This window comes from Triticum urartu, chromosome 7 (assembly GCF_003073215.2).
Source record: "Triticum urartu cultivar G1812 chromosome 7, Tu2.1, whole genome shotgun sequence".
Taxonomy (NCBI): Eukaryota; Viridiplantae; Streptophyta; class Magnoliopsida; order Poales; family Poaceae; genus Triticum; species Triticum urartu.
The window spans coordinates 630,533,340-630,549,720 of record NC_053028.1 but is presented as its reverse complement, the minus strand read 5'-3'; the positions used below and the strand labels follow the sequence as shown (position 1 = coordinate 630,549,720).

At 48.2% G+C, this 16,381-nt stretch overlaps 1 long non-coding RNA gene across 4 annotated transcripts; it reads right to left on the bottom strand.

Moving 5' to 3' along the window:
• Positions 1-11,640: 11,640 nt before the first annotated feature.
• Positions 11,641-15,977, bottom strand: LOC125522984. 4 transcript variants are annotated; one of them, XR_007290070.1, is made up of 6 exons: positions 15,575-15,977; positions 15,184-15,472; positions 14,538-14,776; positions 14,295-14,407; positions 13,404-13,683; positions 13,014-13,319 (listed from the first exon to the last, which is right to left on the bottom strand). It is a non-coding gene; the product is annotated as an uncharacterized LOC125522984 (long non-coding RNA). The 4 variants fall into 4 exon arrangements; XR_007290071.1 differs by having other exon boundaries at positions 15,184-15,298; positions 15,575-15,976; XR_007290073.1 differs by lacking the exons at positions 15,184-15,472; positions 15,575-15,977 and adding an exon at positions 11,641-12,039 and having other exon boundaries at positions 12,237-13,319; positions 14,538-15,113.
• Between the last annotated feature and the right edge of the window lie 404 nt (positions 15,978-16,381).

Genomic DNA, 16,381 nt, shown 5'->3' with positions numbered 1-16,381 from the left:
TAATTAGCCAAGGTTTTGGATTCTATTTGCTACTTCTTGTTTCGCCATGAACGATCCGAGTGATGTCGTGTACTGATGTTTGTTGTTGGGTCAGGCCCGAACAATGCTGAAGGACAGGAGCCAGTTCCGCCGGATGGCAGACCCGGCGCTGCAGGGGTGATATCCGTCCTTGGACTTGCAGGAGGCCCTCGAAGTTGCTTCGGTGTGCATCCACAAAGATCATGCCATGAGAGCGCCCATCGGCACCGTCGTCACGGCTCTGTCTCGCCTCGCCTACGATTTTGATCCACCCGAATCATCACACCACGCGGCGCCTAATTAACTTAGGAGGCAAAAGGTGTCGTGTCATCCAGATGCGTCGATCATGATCAAGTTGCTTGATATGCTATGAACTGTGACCGGCAACAAGTTGCGTCTGTGATCGTTGCTTGTTCTAGAATAACTAATGCTTGGCCTGCATGATTAAGAATGTTCAAAACACACTCCTGTGTAACTGGCAGAGGTTAATTGCCCAGTAGTGGTGGATTTGGAAATTGTGTTGGCCCCAGAGGTGGAGCGAAGTCAAGATATGAGCAAGAACCAGGATTAGGCAAATTAGCAGACGCATCATCAAGGCCCATATTACTATGGAAAACATAAACAATTAGTTAGGCAATCATTTATATTACTATGGGTGCACCATTGACTATCCTCAAAACAAACAATATCAAGTGAATATCCTCTTCTTTTCTTCTACCGTTTGTATTCAAGAAATGGATTCTTCCCTTGTACAACTTTATAAGCAGTGCTAAGTGTCACAAATGGAGTCCATCAAATCACGCTGAATGTTAAATGCACCATGTAAACTTAAACTGATGAATTAATTTTGGTGGGATTGATGGAGAGATAAATTTGAACTGAAAATAGAAGCACCAAACAGAGAAAGACACGAGCGGCAAGAAGAAGAGGATCATCTTCTTTCTTTTTCCTAATATAAAGGGGTTCCTCTATTTCCATTTCAAAGAATATACCTAGTGTGCTACTACAACCATTTCACGGTTTCAACCAGAAAAGGGAACAAACAAACCAAAAGGCCTACCCGGCAACATCACCAACTCTGCTCAGAGCCACAACCTAGACAAGGAATACAAGACCGTACCAGTCCACAGCTTAGCCGAGAATTTTGACCCAAGCTTACAAAACAACCTGACATCCAGAAGCTAAGCCCCAACCCTGGCTTCAAGTACGAAATTTTAACCATTGCCAAGCCCGGCATACATGCCCGAAGTGCCTCTGCATTGACTGATTTGAAGGCTCACGAGCCGAAGGAATCCTTGGCCTGATCGCCCTCACAACCCTTGGCCTGACAGGGCACAGCCCAAAATCCTCAACAATCCACTCAAATGACAGCTTGAATTCAGCACGTTCGGTTATCGGTTTCACATCATTACAGCGCGAGCAACAGGAAGCAGACACTTTCATACTCCGGAAGAAAAGTACGTTCATTCTTTTGCCACCATGACGTTCGCCCTCTTAAAGTGTTTGGGTTTGGTTTCCCTGAATTCTGGCCGGAAAAAACATGGCTTGGGCAAATGCCATTTGTATGTCTTTTCTTGCGATGGAGGATTTCCGTCGCACTCGATAGTATCAGCTTCCCTCAAATAAGTGTCAAAATAAGCATGCCCCAACAAAGCACCAGTAGTAGTATCTATGTGTTCTTGAATGGCATAGCACGGGAGGAACGGCGTCTCTTCATGGTGACAGAAGTTCATTCCAAGAAGATTCTCACGATTATCAATTAGAGGGCCTCCAACCCCAGGTCTAGTGATTTTACAAGTGGAGACCACAAGTGCTTTCCAATCGAGATTGCTTTCGGGCAGCAAAACCTCCCCGCACAGCAATACACCCATTCTGAAGCGGTTGTGGCAGGACCTTCAGTGCAAGAAGATCCCAACACCTCATGATGTCAACACGAGCAAAATTGTACTGTAAATTGCAGGTTTTCAATATCCCCATGACTCGAAATCCATTTCGAAGGCACACTTCAATCCTCAAGTTCGGATTAATCTTGTGAACATCACCCAAAACTCCCAGTGCCACTTTGTAACAAACCCCGTGCAAGCAAAAAACATGTCATCTCCGTCGAATCTTTAGGGAGTTCAGCCCACATCTCACTGTCAAATAAATCTTCAAGGAAATTGATAGGATAACAGTGCGAGATCAATCTATTGCTCTCTGAAGTAGTAGCTTATTACAGATCGAGTACAAGGGAGCGTCGCTCGAATGGGAAGAACATAAGAACTAGGGTTCGGGAGAGAGAGGTAGGTAGCCGCCGCCGGTTCATTGATCCACTGGATGCCTTCCTCTTCCGCTGTCTCCTCCTTAAGTATCCGTCGGCCCATTTAGGCCCATTCTGGCCCGTGGACTCGTGGGTTAGGCCGCTTCTGTCTGGTGGGCCGCTGGGCAGTGCTGTTGCTGGCATGGTCGCTGCCCTGCGGGTCCGGCGCGTCAGGTGCGCTGACATCCCCTTCTCCTTGAGTCGAGGCTTGCCCCCAAGCCTCTGCATGTGGAAATCTGGCCTGGAGATTACTTCCGTCCTCCCAAGTGGTGCCCAGATGTGAAGAATTAGACCATTGTATCTTGACTTGTTCGCGCATGCCGTCCCTTCCTTTGCGCCAGCGAGTCTGGAGGATGGCCACTGGAACTGCCAATTCGTCAGAGCAATGCGGAAGCTGAGATTCAACTGCCATACCTGGAAGGAGTGCTTGTCAAAGAAGTGAGACATGGAACACTGGGTGTACAGTTGCCTCGGGGGGAAGTTGTAGTTTGTAAGCCACGTCATTGATCTTGGCGACGATGGAGAAAGGCCCGTAGTATTTGTATGCAAGTTTGTGGTTAGCTCTTGGCGCCACAGATGATTGAATGTACGGCTGCAATTTGAGGAACACCCTGTCGCCCACTTGGAAGGTTCTGAAAGATCGCTTCTTATCAGCTTGCACTTTCATCAGTTGCCGTGCTCTATTGAGGTGTTGTTGCAAGAGCTCCTGCACAGTGGCGCGCTCATCCAGCCAAGCTTGAAGGGCTGGCACTGAGCAAGTGGTATCAGCTGTAAGTCCCCAATGGCGCGGCTCATAACCAAACATAGCCTTGAACGGTGTCATGCCGATCGCTGAATGGTGGCTGTTGTTATACCAGAACTGTGCTAACGGAATCCAGAAACTCCATCTTCGTGGGCACGCCTGAGTGAAACAGCGAAGGAAGGTTTCGACACATTGGTTCACGCGCTCTGTTTGCCCGTCAGTTTGGGGGTGGTTGGCTGTACTGAGCCGCAGTTCTGTTCCTGCTCCTCTGAAAAGCTCTTGCCAGAAGTGACTAGTGAAAACTGGGTCTCGGTCAGAGACAATTGCACCTGGTAGGCCATGGATCTTGTAAATCTGGTGCAGATAAAGCTGAGCCACTGATGCCGCTGTGTAAGGGTGAGCCAATGGAAGGAAGTATGCGAACTTTGTCCTTTTGTCCACGATTACCAAAAGACAGTTGAATTTACTGGACTGAGGGAGACCATCAACAAAGTCCATGGATATCATGTCCCATGGTTGTTTGGGAATTGGAAGAGGTAAGAGCAATCCTGGTGACGCTGCTCGGTCCGGCTTGGCCTGCTGGCACACCTGGCAGCAGCGCACATATTGTTGTATGTGCGTCTTCATCTTGGGCCATGCAAATAAGCATCGGACGCGCCGATATGTGACAGGGAAACCTGAGTGGCCACCGCCAGGACTATCGTGGAATGCCGAGATAATTCTTTGTTGGATTTGAGTGCTGCCTCCGAGCCAGATTCTGTCACGAAAACGAATGATCCCTTGCTGCAAAGAGAAGCATTTCTTGGGATCTTCCTTGATTGCCAACTGTTCCAGTAGGCACGAAGCTTGCGGGTTGTTGATGTAGCTGGTGACCACGTCCTCGAGCCACGCTGGCCGGCAAGAAGTGATGCTGGCAAGCATGTCCGTTGGATTCGCCCTGGACAGAGCATCGGCGCCCGCATTTTCAACACCTTTTTTGTAATGAATGCGGTAGCGCAGTCCCAGAAGTTTGGTGAATGTTTTTTGTTGCCATGGTGTGGTCAGTCTTTGTTCTTCCAAGTGAACCAAGCTTTGCTGATCCGTCGGGATGACGAACTCAGCGTGTTGCAGATATGGACGCCATTGGTCCACAGCCACAATGATTGCCAAATACTCTTTCTCGTATGTTGACAACCCTTGGTAGCGTGGGCTGAGCGCTTTGCTCATAAAGGCTATTGGATGACTGTGTTGCTGTAGAATAGCTCCGATGCCGCGGTCACTCGCGTCTGTTTCCACTGTGAAAGGCTGCTGAAAGTTGGGCAGCGCAAGTACTGGAGCTGAGATGAGCTGTTGTTTGAGTACTTGGAATGCCGTGTCAGTGGTCGAAGTCCAAATGAATGGGGTCCCTTTCTTGAGCAGATTGAATAAAGGCTTTGCTATAACTCCAAAGTTTCGAACAAATCTGCGGTAATAGCCAGCAAGCCCCAGGAAACTGCTGACCCCCTTGGCATCTGTTGGGGCTGGCCAGTTGGCAACAACAGTGGTTTTAGATGGGTCAGTGGAAACTCCCTGAGCACTGATGGTGTGCCCGAGGTATGAGATCTGTTGTTGTCCGAAAGCACACTTGCTGAGCTTGACATACCAGCTGTCTCTTCGGAGCAGAGTCAGGACTTGACACAAATGATCAATATGTGCTTGAAGGGTAGCGCTGAAAACCAATATGTCGTCGAAGAAAGATACTACACAGACACGGTTGACTGGTTTCAGAGTGGTTGTGACCGCACCAATGAAAGTTGCCGGCGCCCCTGCGAGTCCGAAGGAGACGACCTTGAACTCAAAGTGCCCCTGGTGTGTTTGGAAGGCCGTCTTGTATTCCTCTCCTGGTGCCAGCCGAATTTGGTGGTAGCCGGCACGAAGATCCAGCTTAGAAAACCAGGCTGCCCCGTGGAGCTCATCCAAAAGTTCTTCTATGATGGGCACCGGATGCTTGGCAATGACTGTGAGAGCGTTGAGATGTCTGTAATCGATGCATAGTCTCTAGGTTCCATCTTTTTTCTTGACTAGTATCACTGGGGAAGAAAAAGGACTAGTGCTCCTCTGAATGACACCCGATTTGAGTAGCTCTTCCACTTGTTTTTCAATTTCTGACTTGAGCTCTGGCTTGTGTCTGTATGGTCGTACATTCACTGGTTGTGCTCCTGGAATAAGGGGAATTCTGTGGTTGCAGGCACGTCGGGGTGGAAGACCTGTTGGCTCGGCGAAAACATCGGGGAACTCATCGATCACCTTTTGAATGCAGTCAAGTATTGGGGTAGGTGCTTCAACGTCAGGGGCGACCACACACAAATGAATGATGTGAGAAATCGACCCTTGGCTGCAGAGCCCTTGCAGTTGCACATAGTTGATCGCTTCACAACAGGTTGATGATGCATCTTGGCCCGTCAGACGGAGGGGTCCTGCTGGGGTGGGTATCTCCAGGAAACGTGCTCGCCAATCGACCACCATAGGGCTGTGCTCCTCAAGCCAGTCCATTCCCAAAATTGCATCATATGCCCCGAGAGTGAGCACCTTCAGATCCGTAAAGAACTCGTGGCCCTGAGTGTACCAGGCACAGCTTGGAATGACATGAGAGCAGATCAGCTCACCCCCATCAGCCACACGAACACGTCCAGGTTTGGGCAGGCTCTGTACGCCGGAGAGCGAATTTGCAAGCTGAGCATCGACGAATGAATTGGAGCTGCCGGAGTCAACCAATATGAGCACCTCGCGCCCTTGAATCCAGGCGCGTAGTTGGAAGGCCTTGGCCGAGACGCCTCCAGTCACAGCGGACAGAGAAAGCGCCATGACTGTGTCGCTTGCCTCGCCCGTCTCTGGCAGTTGAGTGTCGGTGAAGCTATCGATGCCGAACAGGTCCAAGAGTTCTTCGACGACGTGTAGTTGAACCGAAGTGGGGCAAACATGATCCTGTCCCCATTTTTCGCCACACTTGAAGCAGAGACCTCGAGCTCGCCGATATTCTCGCAGCGTCTTGAGCTTGGATGCTTCGGCGCGCGCTGCATCGGTGCCGCGGCGGTCGGAGGCGACTGTAGGAGTAGTGTGGCGCACTGGTGGTGCTGGTAATGGCAGCGGCACTCCCACGCGTGGTGGCGGTTCCGGGAGTCGCACTGGAGTTGCACGCGCGCCGTCAGCCACTTCCTCTTGCAGCAACGCCAGCGCACACGCCGTGTCCAGGTCAGGGGGGCGTTGTACCATCACCACCGCCCGTATATCGCTCCTCGGGCCCTCGACAAAACGAGCCAGAAAATAGTAAGGATGCATCGTATCGGAATAGGAACTTAAATGATTGATGACTAATTCAAATTTCTCAATGTAATCAGCAACTGAAGAAGTTTGGTGGATGGTGTAAAACTGCCGTATGAGCATCTGATGACGGTCGCGGCCAAAACGAGTGCTCAAAAGGGATGTGAAGGAATCCCAATCGAATTCGTGCAACTGTTTCTGTACCGACTGAAGCCAAATGGTCGTTGGCCCCGAGAAGTTGAGCGCAGCCATAGGCACCCAAAAAGAAGCAGCGATCCCAAACATGCTAAAATACTGTTCGCAAAGAGTTTTCCAGAGATTGGGGTTTTCGCCCGAAAATTGGGGAAAAATGATGGACGGGTGCGCCTGACCCAGTCCAGTGAGCATCTGACTTGCATGGGTAAAGGGGGACGGAGGAACAGGGAAGGTCAGAATTGTTGTCTGACCTTTGGCCGGGGCGGGGGCGGCATCACCAAGGACGCCGCCGGGTGCCCCCGTTGAAGCAGAAATTCGCCGTGGCCATCGGGCCCTTGTTGGTTGCCCGCTGCGCCTCCCGAGGTGCCGATGTGGTCACCTGGCGGCTGCAGCGTAGAGGTGCGCTGGTCCTCCTGCTCCTTCAGCGGTGCCGGTGGCGCGGCTTGGAGTGCAGCCACAGCGTCGCTGAGATCCGCGACACGGCGCTCGAGATCTGGACGCCAGCTTAGTAGATCGTCGATCTTCGTCGCCGTATTCTGTTGCGCCTTGGTGAGGCCGTCGATGGCGGCTTCGATCTTCGTCTCGAAGCGGCTGAGGAAGGCGGACACACCTGGATCCATGGCGTCGCGAGCTTGTCGGAGACCGCGCGTCTCGATGAGATGCGCCAGGGCGGAGCGGGAGAGGTGGTGGTTGGCGTCTCTGATACCAGATGATAGGATAACAGTGCGAGATCGATCTATTGCTCTCTGAAGTAGTAGCTTATTACAGATCGAGTACAAGGAAGCGTCGCTCGAATGGGAAGAACATAGGAACTAGGGTTCGGGAGAGAGAGGTAGGTAGCCGCCGCCGGTTCGTTGATCCACTGGATGCCTTCCTCTTCCGCTGTCTCCTCCTTAAGTATCCGTCGGCTCAGTTAGGCCCATTCTGGCCCGTGGACTCGTGGGTTAGGCCGCTTCTGTCTGGTGGGCCGCTGGGCAGTGCTGTTGCTGGCATGGTCGCTGCCCTGCGGGTCCGGCGCGTCAGGTGCGCTGACAGAAATTAAGCACACTTGTATATCCTTGCCTTGTAGTACCTGCATCAACCCTAAACCCCCCCCCCTCCTGACTATCCCCTTCTTGACCATCAATTTACAGATCAGAACTCTTTGTATGAATGGAGTCATTTTCTCCATTTTCTGATAACTGGGATAGATGTTCATTCCAACAAAGTTCGCATCAAGATCAACAAGCTTCCGGCCGAACTGATCCGGCATGTGCTCAATTTAAATACATTATAACCGAGCACTTTTCCAGCTCTCTCGGGCTATTAACGTTTATAGCCGTTGGATTACCAATTCTATGCTTTTTTTCACCGTCAGATTTGCTCTTAATTGCCCTAAATCGCGCGTACCGACTTCGTCACGAGCGCTGACCTTCCCGGGCCGCTGCTCCGGCAGCTTTTTCGGCTATCCGAGATTTAATTGGGCCTACTGGGCCTGTACTAGGATTCCGTCCAATGCAAAAGTAGAGAAACCTAAAACACTGGACGCTTGCAACCCTATCCCTGGTCTCTTTTGCTGCAGCCTCGCTTGGCCGCGCCTCATGGGCGGGCGACCGCGTTGGGGTCGGACAGACGCGGCCGACGACGTCTCACCATGGGGTTCCTCGCCGGGCGAGTGGACGGTGTCCTCACCGGTAACGCCACATAACGACATGGCAGCGAACAGCCTATCGATTGATCTTCACTCGCCCTCGATTCATTAAGGCGTTAATCAGGACCGATTAATGGTAATCGATGAACCGGCTAAACTGGAGATTATTGCAGGTCAGTTATACGATTGTCGATTCATGTTTGGCTTTAATTAACGGTCGCCCATATAGTCTCCACGGTGCCTCTGCTCCTTCCCCGCTCCCCTCACTTCTACAAATTATTCTGCTGCAGCCATTGGTGATGGTTCGTTTCTACATGCCCTCTTCCCCTGATTTTTCATCCAATCAAATTTTGGAATTTGTTTTTATACTGTTCTTTGTACTCATAAACATTTCAGGTTCTCTTTCTCTAGGTTTACCTGCCATTACGCTCCTCTGCAACATCTCTCGCCTGTTCAATTTCTGCATCCCACCCTCCCCTGTCCCGTCCTTCAGTACGCTGACGACACCCTTATCCTTTGTCGTGCGGACGTCCCCTCTGTTACGCATCTCAAAAGCATCCTCGACGCTTTCGCCTGTGCGACCGGGCTTGCGATCAATTTCCACAAGTCCGGGTTTGTTCCCATGCATTGCACCCCCGAGTTGTCGGCAGAGTTGGGCTCCATCTTAGGGTGCCCCATCTCTTCTTTCCCCCAGCCTTACCTAGGGCTACCCTTGTCCCCACTCAAGCTTCCTACCTCCGCCTACGACCCCGTCCTCAAATCATTCGACCGCTATCTGTCGGGATGGCGAGCTCTCCTGCTCTCGTCGGGTGGTCGACTGGTTCTTTGCAACGCTGTCCTTAATAATCTTCCAACCTACTTTATGTGTTCTTGTTTGCTGCCCTCTGGAGTGATAGAGCAGATTGATCGTAGGCGTCGTTCCTTCTTTTGGACCGGCAAGGATACTTGCTCCGGGGCTCGTTGTTTAATTGCTTGGGACAAAGTGTGTGTTGATGTGCAGAAAGGTGGCTTCGGCATCCGTGATCTTCGACGACAAAACATGTGCCTCCTTCTTCATTTTGTGGACGTTCTTCACCGCCCCGACTGCCCACCATGGAAGAGGTGGTTCCTCAGCAACCTCCGCGGCGACATTGGCGACACATGCTCGACGCCATCGTTCCTTCAGGCGATCATCCAGGATGCTCTGCCTATCTACAGGAGTATTACTCGGGTGTGTCTAGGGGATGGGCGCACCACTTCTTTCTGGCAGGACAGGAGGCTTCCCGGCGGTGCACTCTGCTTCGTCTTCGAGGCGCTCTTCTCCCACTCGACGCGGCCCAACGAGACGGTTGCTGGGGTCGTTGAGTCCGGCCTTGCTCTCCAGCCGAGGCTGTCCGCGGTGGCGGCCGCCCAGCTCGGCTCCATACGGGAGCTCCTTCACTCCGTGCGTCTGGAGGACGTGCACGACCGCCGGGTCATGGCCTGGGGGCGAGACCTCTCGTTCAGCTCTCGGGCGGCGTTCCGGGTCCTGTCGCTGCACGGCATCCGAGATCAGGACTCCATCGACCTCTGGGGCTCCCGACTCCCCAACAAGATCAAGATCTTTGCTCGGCTTCTTCTCGGCAACCGGCTTAGCACGCGCGCTAATCTGTTTGCCAAGAATTGTGCTCCATCACCTGTATGTGCCTCGTGCCATGACGACGAAACAGCGGACCACCTCTTCGCCTCCTGCCCGCAGGCGGCTCATGTCTGGGCGCGTCTCGACTTGGGTCCTTTCCTCTCCGTGGCGGATATTGTTTCCGGGCAACCCCGGGCACCGCTGGATGCTGCTGCTTGGCGGGCTGGCCTCTACATCCTCCTTTGGCATGTATGGAAGGCTCGAAACGATGTGGTGTTCAACTTCATCGTTTGTGAGTCCAAGGACGTTCTCCGGCATGCGGCCGACGACACGCTACTTTGGGCACGGCGTTTCGAGGACGCTGTGCGCGACCAACTTCTCTTGTTCCGCTCCCTCCTCATCGCGGCCTCCTAGCCCCCCTGTTTTTCACTTTTCTCTTATCTTGTTGTTTTTTATCTCCTCGATGGAAAACACTGTATGACGGCCTCATCTTTTCGGGTAATATAACAACAGTTTGGTTCTTTGGTTGGACGTGGTCAAGAGTACTATAAAACCTGCACCAATATAACCAGAGATCTGTCTTTCATCGTCGTCTCCATTGCTTTGTTTGACGGTGATTGTACTTATGAATTTTCCATTTTGTGTTTATTTGTACCCACTTCTGATAAGTGATAACCCAAATCATGTTCTTGTGCAGGAGATAAGATGCTATTTGCATGCTCGGGCATATGTGTATCACACGGGTCAGCTCAATTTCAGCTGACAAGATTTGCGACTTCAGCGCGTCTGGTTACCGCATATAATGATAACATGAACAAAGATGATGACTTGAGGGTTGTTACTAGTATTTAATCATTGTGTTCACCATTTTGCTCTGTTTATGAGTTTAAGCCAAGTTCTTTTAGAAAAGGAGGATGACCCCCGGCCTCTGCATCTGGGAAATGCATACGGCCACTTTATTGATTATTCTCGAGGACCTTACAAAGTATTACAACAATATGCCTGAATCCGCCATCTTGGCAACATATGCCACTACTCCTATCCATATGATGAAGGGGTGCTACCTGGACCACATACCCGGTCTACTCACCTAAGCCTGTCATCAAAAGCCAGAAGCCCCAGCCGAGCCACATGTCGGGTCTGGGTCATAAACTGGTCTGACGCACTCACATGTGTCGTCGCCGCCATCTTCCACAGATCCGTTTTCAGAGCAGATATTGAGGCTTCTACCTTGTCAGGCCATTCCGTCATCGACGCCACCTTGACGCCAGACAACTACCTCCACCTGCGCGAGTCCATCACCGCGCATCAGGCGCCGAGTCTCCATCAGATATTGAGTTTAAGCCAAGTGTGGCCGTTCTGTGCTGATGTACTGTTTTCATCATCGGCAGATTGATGTACGCCTTCCTAGTAATGCAATCACAAAAGGGTTTTTGGGTCTATATGATCGAGACATTGCTATGGTCACGACGGCGGGCATCCTAAATGTCCGTTCCGTAGAACTGGATCTTCAGGCACAAGCAGTACCTGCCTCCCCTGGTTCGCGTATACTAGCTGCTGGGCGTGGTTTTACGTCAGCCAGTTTGATGGCCATGGGTGGGTCTATCTGTATGGATCATCCCAGCAGGTGGATTTCTGATGATGGGCAGCATATCACAGAGGTATATAATGTATCACTGTGTGCACCGAAGTAAATGTGCCATATTTCCTTTATAAACCCTACAACTTTACTTCTGTTTTAGGCTGCACTAGGAGGGCCACTGATATCAGATGATGGAAGATTTCTTGGCATTTTCAGATACTCGAGTATGTCTTTTACACTTTTAGTATACTAGATGACCCGTTGCGCCCATGGCGCAAAAAGCGAGAGCAAACCATGAAAGTGAGAGTAATTTGGAACCAATTTAATAGATACTTAGGTACACATAGCGTTACATATTTTTTTTATATGGTAGCATTATAGCTCAAAGGAAAGAAAGTTATAAGATCACTTGATGATAGCTTACATTGGCTTTATAAAGCATGTTATATTAGCAGATATGCATCATTGATACAGCTCTTGTCTATTAACCTTTGGCTGAGTCTTGTATCTTCTACCAGCAAGAAATATCAAGACATGAAGGCAGTGGTATTAGGTTCATGTCACATCAGTATTAAACATGGTTTCATCGTTTAAGTAGTGGTGTCTTCATTCTACAATTATTATTTTCACGGTTCGTGCCACACACATTCTTTTTGAAGAATGATGCAAAGAACCACTGGCTGCTACACCTGCACAACTGCAGTATTAAACATTAAACCATTTGGCGCATCTAATAGGCTACAAAGTTGCTCATAATAATATATGCAAAGGTAGTGGAAAATATCATTGATTTGCACAATATCGTGAAACATCAGAACATCATGAAACGATTAGGTTAAATTATCATATACAGTTGAAATGCAGCAAAACGTTAAAACACAGAAAGGTACTTACCAACAATCCCAGGGAATGCACCTCGAGGGCCTGAACTATTTTTAGCTCTCCAAACGTCAATGATTTTCTTGATAGAAATCGATTTTTTGCACACAATCCAGGTAGAAATATATGAGTATGGTGGAAAAAAATCTTAGTACAAGAGGCTCATATTCATTACTGGAGCAGATGTGTATGGTAAAAAAAATTGTAGAAGCGCAAACACCAGACAATGGTGCAACGTAGAAGCACCACGCGCGGTAGATGCTCCAGGAATTATTCAGCTTAGCATCATGGATTCATGGTTCAGACAACTACCAAAATGTCAGCTTAAGTGATTATGTTATAGTTTCAGGACAAAGGATAACAAGAAAGTCCACCCATTAATTTGATTCAGGTTCAGCCTACCACAAGATCAGAGAAGTTAATCTTCGTCCACATTGGCTTCATCGGCTGGACCGTTCTGCTCCTGCGGCCCTGCCTCTTTATCCAATTTCCCCCGTTTTGCTACAGGCTGCATTTTTGCTTCTAAAGATTGCAGAAGGGGTTGAGTGCAATTGAATAAAATTGAATGTTCTTTTTATATCGATTGTGTCTAAATACAACAGCTATTCGCTACAGGAAAAAGAAATCACAAATTCATGCAATCCCTCGTTTGTAAGGACATAGAGAGCTAATAAAATTCCATTGCTATTTATTTATGCTCCCATTTTATAACGATTGCCACTAAATACAATAGCTATTGCTACAGGCAAAGGAATGCCGAAAATTATACAAACCCTCGTTCATAAGGATATATTGAGCCAAAAATTTCTGTTGTTGTTAACAACTTGTATTTATTTATACTCCAATATTATCGCCAACAATCTAAAGGGCTGAGCCACTGCACCCTTCATTTGCATTGTCACATAAGAGTTATTTATCCGTGCATCATCTAAATTCAAAGAACATATCCTTGATGGACACAACTGAGCAAGAACAGCAGGTTGTAACGGAATGAAAGAGACAAGTAGACAACAGCACGACCTTCCAATCCTCAGGGGCTGTACAAACTGGGAACTCAAATCGTTTGCATCTTTCCTTCCTTGCACACAATCATCTGCCCTGCAAATAAGATCACACAGTTACTATCATCCTTAATGGTGCTGAGTAAATCAAATAGCAAGGACTAATAAGATGAGAATTTACCTGCCATGGCGTATAATTGAGGAGGTAATTGGTTTAAGCAGCATGGAGGTAGAAACCAGCAGAATCTATCAATGGCACGAAGGCTGCTATTGCATACAATAGAAATCAACACAAGTCAGTAAAAATCAAGAGAAGTGGACAACATAAATCAGCAGCCCATCACCTGCATTCTAGAACATACTTTCAACAACTATCATACTGTAAAACTACAAGGCACATCAGCCATCAACTTGAATTTTGCAGTGCTCCTGAATTTATTTGGGCGCCGGTACCCTTACTACTGGAATGTAACAAAGGATCAATGGATTAGTACCAAAATTAACCGATTATACCTTGCATATATTTATATGTATTCACTATTTTATTGAGATATAGCAATACTATAAATGCTGAAAATGTAAGCAGATCAACAAAACTGCACAAAAAACACCCATACACGACACTGAAAATCATATGAGCATCTATAACTATTTTGTGGTTCAAATCTATAGAGACACTTTTGTAATATAGTTACAAAATATAGCTTCAACAAAATCTGCATTTATACATGGATATAACACTAATCAAATGTACAAATCTGGCATCAACAATAGAGCTTCACAAGTAGCCTCAAGGATTTCTTTAGTTTCCATTGCCAGCAATGTAAGCGGTAATATAGTTATGAAGAAACAAATTCTGCATTGTAAAATCAGAGCATCTCAAAAAAAAAAGAATGAATAGGTGACATCAAACATACAACAAATATATACCAACTATTGCCGGTTGATTTACTCACTAATCAGCAAAATATACTTAAATTTGAGGTTTTAGATAAAAAAAAGCTTGAGAAAAAGCTAACAATACACATGAGAAGATGAACAAAATGGATAGAAGGAAGCGATAGAAGTATACCTTAAATCGGATAACTTAATTGAGTATCTTGGCCAACCCTTTGTACCTCTCATATGTAGTTCTGAGGCAAAGAACGGAGAATAATCATTTGAATTGAGTGCACAACTGTAGACCTGAATGGAAGAGGAATGGTCAAGCACGGTATAGTAGAGTAGGACTATGAAAGCTAGAAATTTGTCCTTACAACGATGGAGACGTGCTACCAAAACGTAAGTTGGAGGAGATGAGGATCATACTACATACCGGCAGCCTTCCCGGTGTCAGTCTTGATCACGGGCACTGGCCTGCTGTAGCCGCCTCCGGTCGCCCGGCAACACCCACGATGGGCCACGATGGACGACGCGTACCTGATTCCACAAGGAAGACGATCGAGGGCCGTCGCTCACAGCGCCGCTCTTGTCTTGACCGCCGCCGCCACGTGTCTAGGGAAACTTTTCTTTCCCTGAACTTGGTGAACCTTTAGCTTGTGTGCCTGAGATACTCTGCAAATATCAAATGGTATGAGAACAATAATGATTATTTAATGTAAAAGGGAGGTCATTGTATTTACTGATCTGAAAGTGTTGTATATGATAAAATCAAAATAGCTAGAAGCCTAAAAGTGACCCAACAATACTTTCAACAGGTTGCTGTTTATGCAAGCAGTAGTATGCTTTTACCTCATAAATCAAAACATAACATGTTCAGGGCCAAAAATGTTGACCAAAATAAAGTGGTAGCAAGCCTATTTAAATTCATGACCGGTGCAGCCTCCTAGCTTAATAAATATATAATGGCAGTTCTGGCTGGTACTTAACATGGAGCAGCGGCAACCTCATATACTCAACAGACAACATCAACCTATAAAGAAAATGTGAACCAAATCATTGCTCCAAACCATAGAGCATACCTGAAAATCCGCTTCTCCATATCTTTTCTCTCAAAATAGAGGCATGCTGAATCCCTCACGTAGGAGGTTGCCAGTGCGTACGTCAAGCCAACAAAAAAGAACAGGAGAGCCCAACCTACAAAAAAAAGAATGCAATTCTTTTACAACAACGAATCGTAGAGCAATCAAATGACAAGGGACCAAAAGAGAAGCAATCAACATGGCTCAGCATGCAAGCGGACGGCGTAATCTGCCACTGCAGCGGCTTGGATTTTCATCGAACGCCTTATAGGTAGATACGAAAACGAATCTACACAAACAGGGATGAGATATTCTGTTGTTAAATTGAAAAAATAAGTGAAAAGGAGAGGGGAGAAGGCAAATCGAGAGGGGGGTGAAGAGGTGTGGGTACCTGTAGAGGCCAGCTGCGGCAGAGGATTCATCGGAACTATGTTACATAGAAGCTCAGCTGCGGCGGCCACCCGTGCTTCTCCTCTTGACCACGACCACGACCACGACGCCGCCCGGACTCCCGCCATGCTCCGCCACAACCAGGCCACCCGTGCTTCAGCTGCGGCAGCCACCCGTGCTCCCTCCTCCAACGCCATCTTTCCACTGCCTGGATCTCGTTTTCCTCCTCCAACGCCATCTTCCCATCTCCACCTCCCCACGGAAAGGGCAAGACTGGAGGCATCGACCGGCGGGAGGCGCCATCAGCAAGGAAGAGAGGAAGAGGCGGTGCAGGAAGGAGGAGGCCGTTGCGAGGAGAGGAGGGGAAAGAGGAGACGTCTGACTATATGTGACTATGACTATGACTATATGTGAGATGTATCTTCCCTAGTTATAATTAGTTTATTTATATTTGTTCCAAAACCATAGCCTGTTCCATTTTCCGTTGAACTTATATTATTTATTTATCATGAGTTCATGACAACTCGAATGTGTTCTGTTGCAGTCCTGAACAATTCGACATCCGCGCATATTCGTTGCCTTCAGGTGTATCTACCATAGTCCCTTCAGGTGTGAGCAGTCTGGGTGTGAATAATCATGCAAGTCATCATTCTAAATGCCACCTTTTCATCTGGCAGAATGTTATGTGAACGTCATTATACATATCATTTGAGTACTAATAGTGATCACCTTATTCCATCAGGATTTAGGAAATCTATTAACCTGTTAAAATCCCAGGGCTATCCCATGCCACCACCACTTGTGCTCG